The sequence below is a fragment of the Schistocerca gregaria genome, chromosome 4, assembly GCF_023897955.1.
Source record: "Schistocerca gregaria isolate iqSchGreg1 chromosome 4, iqSchGreg1.2, whole genome shotgun sequence".
In the NCBI taxonomy this organism is placed as follows: domain Eukaryota; kingdom Metazoa; phylum Arthropoda; class Insecta; order Orthoptera; family Acrididae; genus Schistocerca; species Schistocerca gregaria.
In genome coordinates, this window is record NC_064923.1 from 124,008,225 (window position 1) to 124,017,300 (window position 9,076).

Below are 9,076 nucleotides of genomic sequence, written 5' to 3' on the forward strand. Positions count from 1 at the left end.
TTGTGCCCCTGTACGCTATATTCATTACTCGCGGTAGTCAATCCACCGATTCCCGTATGAGTTTGAGCAATGTGGGTGCACCCACCCTGAAGAAGATCATTGGCCGTTAAGCCTAATCTAGATGAAGATGGTATCTGTTCTTTCGGACATGACGAGAAGAACAGAGACCATCTTAATAGAATTAAGGCTTATCGGCCAATGATCTTCTTCAGTGTGGATGCACTCACATTGCTCAAAATCTTACGGGAATCGGTGGATTGACTGCCGAGAGTAATGAGTATAGTGGGCAGGGGCGCAACAAATATAGTGTGTGGACAGTAAGTTGGATATGCGGGTCTCACGGGGAGCGTGCCAGAGATAAGTCCCAGCAGTCGCACTGTCCTCTGTGTCCTCGGTGGCTCAGTCGGATAGAGCGTCTGCCATGTAAGCAGGAGATCCCGTGTTCGAGTCCCGGTCGGGGCACACATTTTCAGCTGTCCCCCGCTGATGCTTATCAACGCTTGTAAGCAACTAATGGTCTGCATTTCATTGTACTTTCATTCTGTAGTACCTGGCCGTCCGTCGCCCATTCCTGTTTCCGGCACAACATTCACGCCCCGCGGGTTGCCTGCACTTGGCTCACAGAGGTTCCACGCTTCAGAGACTGTTTACGCGCCTCGCTAGTACATTCCACGTTTAGGTTCCGTACTGATTACAAACAGGCTAAACGCTACGAGGCGCCACCAGGGGCACCACATCGTTCACAGACAGAACGCGTAGCAGCAACGTTGGCACTGCTCTCGAGGGAACTAACATGCCACTGCGGGTCACGTGGGCAACAAGCGTCTGTGTACATTTCTCCGCCTGCTGTGTACTTTAGTCATGGCTCAACCTCCATGAGACAGTTGCAGCCGCAGCTAAACTCAGCTCCAGGCCACTCGCACTGCCTGCCTTCGACGGCCCATCTGTTGGAGTGTTCCTGCACAGTCTACACCACACCGCACCGTGACACCACACAGCAATCATCCCGAGCCTCAGTGCTTCATTGATTATTGATTCTGTACTTGGCTAGCGTCATCATCAAGACTAAAGTTTCTACTGACTTTGATTTCTACTGACCTCTGATCATGGGCGTTCATGTAATTGGTTGCAATCTTATATGGAACTTTTCCGGGCTGTGATGCTGAATAAAAGTGTGTTGTCAGACCACCTCGAGAATCATCAATTATAGGCGTGCAGATAAAATAAATATACCAGATACTCCTTCCTTATATCCATACTTTCAGGCTTTGTGGATGACAATGCACGATCGCATCGAACAGCGCAGATGAAGCAGCTCTTAGAACTGGAGGATATTCGGCGAATGGACTGGCCTACCCATTCCCCCAACTAAAATACCTTGGACACGTAAAGAATGCGATGGGGAGATATACTGCAGAACGTACACACGCACCAACCACCACTCAGTAGTTGTGAATTGCCTTGGTGACGGACTGGAATATCCTACCACAAGAAATCCGTACCAACCTCCTGGCCAGCGAGCGAGCACATTGCAGAGCATGGATTACCGTCTGTGGTTATCACACATATTACAAGGAACCATGTCACACTGTTTGTAATGTCCGTGAGACCATAAGTGTAATTATTGTCTTTGAATAAAAGCGTCACTTCTGTTCGTCTCATTGTGTATATCTTTCAGTTACTTTCTGTATCATACTGTAGCAGTTCTTTCCGTGTATGGTCGAAGTTACATCGAGCTATTTTACGTGGCGGTTACAATCGTGCGAAAGCTACTTTCGTCCAGGAGTCAGTTTTTCGACTTATCTGGAAATTTCAAAGACATTTAAATCAAACGATCGAGATATATTCGCGATTTTTTAATTGGTCTTGTTAGTAACCATGTCATGTAATATAATGCACTGTGTCAAGTAAAGTAACACGATACCTGATGTCATCTTATACAACGCGGCGCATGCCATTCTGTCATCCAACATGACACTCTAGGGTACTTCCTATGACAGGTGCACCTTCGGATACTTAAAACTGTTGTTGAATCCACTCTCTAGAAGCACATAAATCTGCATCCACTTGATCTTACGTCCCTCACCATATAAGTAACAGGTGGTAGGTTTGGGGGAGAAAAAAATCAGCCTCCGATCCTGAAATGATAAAAAAATTGTTTTAGCAGGCCCACAGGAACAAATCGATCCAAAGAAATTCCCCCCCAGAAAAACATTTTTATCTATCACGTGTACCTCTTTAAGCTTATGATATTAGATATTGTTTACTATGGGGCTAGTGAATTTTCTGGATTTTGGACTCGGGATCAGAGAATTTAGCCTATAAATTGCAAGATGCAGGTATGCTATCACCTTGCAGCTAACAGAGCTCACTGCGGTGGGAAAGAAGCGTTAATTAGTAATGGATCGAGAATATGTCAACATGTTTCGATTTAAAAGTCTCTGAAGCAAAGTCTCTGTGGTTCGATGAAACCTCTGCCAAGCACTTAAATGTTAATTGCAGAGTAGTCATGTAGAAGCTGCAGATAAAGCGAAAAGCTAATTCCCTCCTCTTACATCCTAACTCTGCCCAGAACACATTCACATTTTTTGTGCTATGTTAAGAGCATTTTTCATTCTGGTTGCCAACTTTTACTCTACTTTAATTTTGACATTAGGCTGCCATAGCTTGGCAGTGGAGGTAGATTTTCGTTGACTCGGGCGACGACCGATGATATGGGCATTGTTATTGCCTTTCTGAACCATGTTGCTTGTATAGTGGCGACGGATAAAGCTTTTACAGAACAGGACGACCATTAATAACATGTATTTCTCTACCTTCTTACAACATTTCAACCGATTCCCACAAGTGTGATACATAGACGTGGTGCGAGTAAGAAACATCGCGAGAAACGTATGTTTTGCACGTGAAATCCGAATGAAGGTAAATTTTTGAAAGCGAGCTTTCAATTCCATCGTAAGAACGCATTTTTTATTCAAATTCACTTTAAACGCTTTCGTGCATTAAGTTCATGTATGAACGAATTTTAAGTGCTACATTTAACTCGACTTTAAATCATCTGCCACCACAATGGATAAATACTATTCAAGTAAAAAATTTTATTTTGACCTGATGCATTTATCTGCCTTCGAGCAAATTTGAAACGATTCGTAGAAGTGTGAAGTATGGAAGTTGTGCGCTTCAAAAGCAGAAAAACGAGTTTTTCGCATGTAAAATCCGACGTATGTAAATAACTCACAAAACACGAGCTTTTTGCACATAAAATGAGAGAGAAGCTATGTTTTTGAAAGTCACTTTTCAATTTTATCGAGAAAATATTTTTTTTATTTATCTGTTTTATATGAGGTGTTCAAAAAAAAACGAGCCGGAGGCCTAATTACAGAAACCAGTACCTGTATGTTAGAAATATTGACCCTGGCTGTTGAGACACTTCCCCCACTGTGACACAAGGCGGTGAATGGCTGTCTCATTAAAAAATTTCCGGGGCTGCGATGTTAGCCAGTTTTGCACGTACAGCTGGACGTCGTCGTCCGAGGTAAATCGTTTGTCTTTCAGAGCCTTTTTAAGGGGATCAAGAATGGTTCCCTTCTGATTCACTTCCTGCAGCACGGGACAACAGTGAATGCCCAGCGTTATTCTCAAACCTTGATCACCCTTCACCAGGCGATCAAATCAAAACGACCATGAAATCTCATCCGTGGCGTCATTCTGCTCCACGACAATGCAAAGAGTCATACGACCAACACAGTCGCGGCACTTCTGCAGAAATTCAAATGGGAGGTTCTCGGCCACCCTTCGTACAGTACGGACCACTCTCTCCCTGTGATTACGCCGTTTTTGGTCTCTTTAAAAAGGCTCAGAGGTTCTAACGATTCACTTCTGACTACGACGTCCAGATGTACGTGCGGAACTGGCTAACATCGCAGCCCCGGGAATTTTTTAATGAGACAGCCATTCACCGCCTTGTGTCACAGTGGGGGAAGTGTCTCAACAGCCAGGGCCAATATTTCTAACATACAGGTACTGGTTTCTGTAATTAGGCCTCCTTCTCGTTTCTTTTTGAATGCCCCTTATACTTTAAACAGTTTCCGCGCATTCAATTCGCATAAGAATGAATTTTTACACTTAGCTCGATCTCAAACCATCGTATGTCGACAATGGATAGAGATTAATGGATAAAAGAAATTTCGTTATGACTTTATTCATTTATCTACCTTCATGCAAAGTTGGAACCGCTTAGTGCAAGTTTAAATTATAGAAGCGGCGCGATTCAAAATCCTCCCAGAAAATCGTGTCTTTTTTGAATGTTTTTATACTTAATATGCGAACTGTGCACATACAAATGGTTCCGGTAACTGAGAATTATTTTCAGCCCAATTTAAATCTTCTGCAAAAGGAACTAATCGATCCACACAAAGCGCCTTGGCTCCAGCTCTGGTTCGTCGTTCAATCCTTGCTTAACGTATTGTAACATAGCTACAGTAAGGCAAATGTTCGAGTCACTATGCAAATGGCTACGTGCTAAATTAAAAACTTGCTAGCCCGTGTTCCTAGCTCAAATAAGAGCGGAGCACCAAGCCCCCTCCCCCTCTACCGGCAACCGTGATGCGCGCGGCCTTTTCAGACACTTTCGCGCTGTAATTAAAATTCCCTTAAGCTTGGATGTAATAACTTACACTGTTCTTTTGTCTCATTTTTAGTGCAATGAAGATGGAACTATAATACTCCTAAACTGGTATAAACAAGTATAAATTTGGTTGAAACATTTTTCCTTATACAATTAGGAACGTGGATGCCCACACAGCGCTTTCCACCACTACGAGAAAAAGCCTAGATATGTAATTGTTTTTGGGGTATAACACGCCTGTGGCTGATTTAAAAAATGGACTGTAATTAAATCAAGGTGGAAACTAGCTTTAGAAGGAGATACTCCAGAATGTACCACACAGAAGTTCTACGAGAAATTATATGGCACAGCACTAAGCATGAGTTTCCTCATCGATTGTGAGTCATAGATTACAGGAAAACTTCGGACTCGGTTGCAGCAAAATCTGTACGAACAGCTTACATAAACAAGACATTGCTTTAACTAATGTGAATACTCTGAAGAATACATATGTCCGTGCTACATTTTCCCATAGATCTCATCAGGATGGAGAGAAATTTATAACTGAAAGAAAAGACAACCAAAGAGATTCCATATTGCCAAACCTTTCACACCAGCCATAGGGTGAGGTATACTGATGATACTGTTGTGAAGAGATTTTTTTCAGACTTTCGCCTCTAGCCGGCTCCGCGACAGAAGTTTAACATATGTGAGACGAAAAGCAAAAAGGGACATCATTTGTAAAAGTAAAATTTCCAGTACAAGCAAAAAACATTCGATAATATCTAAAATATTCATTTTCATTTTTTCCCGTATTATAATAAGAGGGTTGGAACTTTAATAGTGGCAAATATTTAATTACAGCTCGTACAAAATAGATACGTGTTTCGAAGTTTTACTGACCTTCAAAGTAGTCACCAGCCTTGTGTATAGCTCGTTGCCAGCGATGTGGAAGTCGTAGGATACTCTTAGCAGTGATAGTTGTGTTGACAGTTCGAGCGACGAATTTGTAGCAGTTCTCAAGCGAATGGGAGTGCAGTAGGTGGTATAGCACTTAGAGGCCCCATCAGTCAAACAAATCAATATCAGCTTGCACTCTACGTGCTTGAGCATTGTCGTGCAAAACGATGATCAGGTCTTACAGAAAGTGTCATCACTTTTGTCTCTATGCCTTTCATCTTTGAAACACAACCTACGACCAGCTTAGAGACAGAAGTGATGACACTTTCGGCAAGACCTGATCATCGTCTTGCAGGAGAATGCTCAAGCACGTAGAGTGCAAGCTGATATTGATTTGTTTGACTGATGGTGCTGCTAAATGCTATACCACCTACTGCAGTCCCCTCATTTAAGCCCTCGTAAGTTCAACTCCATTTCTGAACTGAAGGAAACACTTCATGGCATTCGCTTCAGAACTGCTGCAAATTCGTCGGACAGTACACCGCGCCGCTCGAACTGTCAACACAACTGGCACTGCTAAGAGTATCCTACGACTTCCACATCGCTGGCAACGTGTTATATACAAGGCTGGTGACTACTTTGAAGGTCAATAAAACTTTGAAACACGTATCTATTTTGTACGAGCTGTAAATAAATAGTTGCCATTATTAAAGTTCCAACCCTTGTAATTTACTTCACTCTGTATATGCCCATATCGACTTAAAAGTTCTTTGAATCTAACAGGAGTCAGTAATATTATTAAAAGCAACCTATTTCAGTCTTCTGGAAACGGACCCCTTATTATGTTGGGGAAACAACATTGCCTTGACAAGAGGCACCTTTCAAAAATCTCGAACCTCTGTATGCAATGCTTCACATTACAGCATCTCCTAAATTGTTGAGGCATTTTAAGGAGATCGAAGTGGTTTTGTATATAAGAGAATATTTATTGATTATAATATTGACAAACAAGACAAGTGGTCCCCTTTCTGCATTAAAATTATAAATGCCCACAAATGTTGCCAATTTGCAGTTGGCCATAACATAGAATTAAAAAAAAAAAAACAATTCTCTGCCAACAGAAAGCAGCACGGGGTTCGATAATTTCTCTCAGTTTGGTGCCAACGTACTTGGTTTTTAATTTATGAACACCGCCATGTACTGCAGGTGTGAAGGGATTAACCATATAATATGTGATATTTACTTGAACAAACAATGTACCATTTGGCAAAGGACATTTTAAGGATAATATATACGTAAAATTTGTTTCTTAAATATGTTAAATTGAACAAAGGTAATAAATGAAAACTTAAAAAAGCATTTTATGAACACAACTTGTTTCCATCATAAATATTCAACCTGTCATAACTCACTCAAATTTAGAGATAAAAGTCTATTTTTTTACAAAATGTTTAGAGTGTAATTCCGAACATAAAAATTATAGAAATTACAATACGGTAACTCAAAATCCAAAATTTTCGATTAGAGGTTCCTTTTCGCTTTCTTTTTCACGTATTTCCGTATTTCATTTTGAAATAATAGCGTTCACTTTATGTGTGCTGCAGTCTTCTCCTGAAATTACAAATATTACTTCAGGAAAGCAAGGTTTTTCCAAATGTGAAAAACTGTCCCAAGGTACAACATGGTCATGCGCCTACGAACAAATCTTCTATTCAAATTTAAAAGCGTTGCAATCGAGAAAATCTTGTCAGTACTGTATTTACTAGTCTACGTGTTAGATTATTAGTCTACTATACACCAGTAATCAGTAAGTGAAATCAAGTTAAGAAACATTATCAAAATCATGTATATGCTGAATATTATCCGAAACAGAAACTGTTGCCAACTAACACAAATTTCCATTTTCAGTAAAATTGCTACGGCGTTAAAGAAACTTAGTCCATTTGAAAATATCACATTTTCTACGGTAGAAAGCCTTCTTACGTTTCAAGGTACTTGTTGGCGACAACCGACGAAGTATGGTTTAACTGTGCACATGTTATGCAACTAGTTTTTAAAATACACAGAATTTTACTCACCGTAAAACTCCGTAACTGCAGAATTAACGATATTCTCCGCTCCGAATAACTTGAATATATTATACAGCACTTAGATATGTAGGACTCAACATTTGCGAACGCTACACAAATCACAACCACGCGTTTCACAGCAACAAATACAATAGAAAATGCGCGAAACATCTAATGGTGGTCCTAGCACGCATTTATTTATCTTATTTTAAAATCAATCACTAGACTGAAGCATCAACCACAAAGTCTTGTGTGTTCCAAGGGACACTATTCACTGTGTACAACATTCTCCCCTACTGTTTGCCTTTAGCGTAAATAAAATTCTAGAAGGTACTGAATGATTTAGTAGAGCAACTTCAAACGTTAAAATATTTTAGAAGAATATAAAATTAGTTTTTAACTAACACACCGAAAAGAAATTAGCTATGAGGGATATAGAACCAGTTGCGGTTTTGAGACCTGGACAGCCCAAGACCACAACCGCAAGCACGCGAAAAGTAGTAAGCACATTATTAGGAATGGCGTAGAGTGCTATTGATAAAGTAAGTATAGTTATTAAAACCAGTCTTCCGAAGTGTCTGAAATGTAAAGTCTACAATAAAAGTGTGTAAGTAAAACGTAGAGTACAAACGCCAAAAAAAAAAAAAAAAAAAAAATGGCGAAATACTCGTTGTAATTTGTAAGAGAAACAGTAAAACACACATATTAGACAGGAAACAAAATCAGTGCCAAACGAAATTATGACTATGATTGGAATGAAAGGAAGATGGGCGGCATATCCACACGACCGGTTAGTTGACGTACCCAGGACGTTCAAAGCTGGAGACCTCCTTTCCTCCATCTCCTGACATACTACTAAAGATGATGTTACACGTCCCGTAATGTAGAACGGTATTCATCTGAAATGTTTTTGTTTGTCACTTATTGTTGTTGGGTCATTCCACTTTCACGAGACCCACCCGTTATTGTCAGGTTTTAGGGCTGTGTTGTATCGGGGAGAATGATTTCGAAATAAAATATTTTGTTTTTTCTTTGGTGGTATAACGGTATTATTTAAAGGAACGACTTGGCATAAGTATACAAGGCCACGATTGATGTTTAGAAGGATGTCACTTTTAAAAATATCTGCGCTATTTGTTCATAAATTGTACAAATACGATTTCTGTCTTCTACTAGAAATACTATGTTCATAGAGGCTACTACATTTTTTTAAATTCTTACGCTTTAATTACCATCTTATAGTACATGTGACTTCATATGTGTGACCTATTACGTTGATAAATGCTTTTTTATGCTACGTATTTTCAGTCAACATGTCTATCAGTATTTACTTTTTGAAATTTGTGCTGAAATAAAGCTGTAGGTGGTAACGTTCAGTTTTATTCATCATCCTCATTTCGAACGTAGTCGTCAGTGGGAGTTGCTTCTTCGACTTGTTTTGCTATGCAAGCAGTGACCTGAGTAGTTGATTCTACATTGTTTTCACAGTACTGTTTATTTT

General features: G+C 40.1%; 1 non-coding gene across 1 annotated transcript; it reads left to right on the plus strand.

Moving 5' to 3' along the window:
• The first annotated feature begins 388 nt into the window (after nt 1-388).
• Trnat-ugu (transfer RNA threonine (anticodon UGU)) lies at nt 389-462 on the plus strand. Its single transcript has one exon. It is a non-coding gene; the product is annotated as a tRNA-Thr (tRNA).
• The last annotated feature ends 8,614 nt before the right edge of the window (nt 463-9,076 follow it).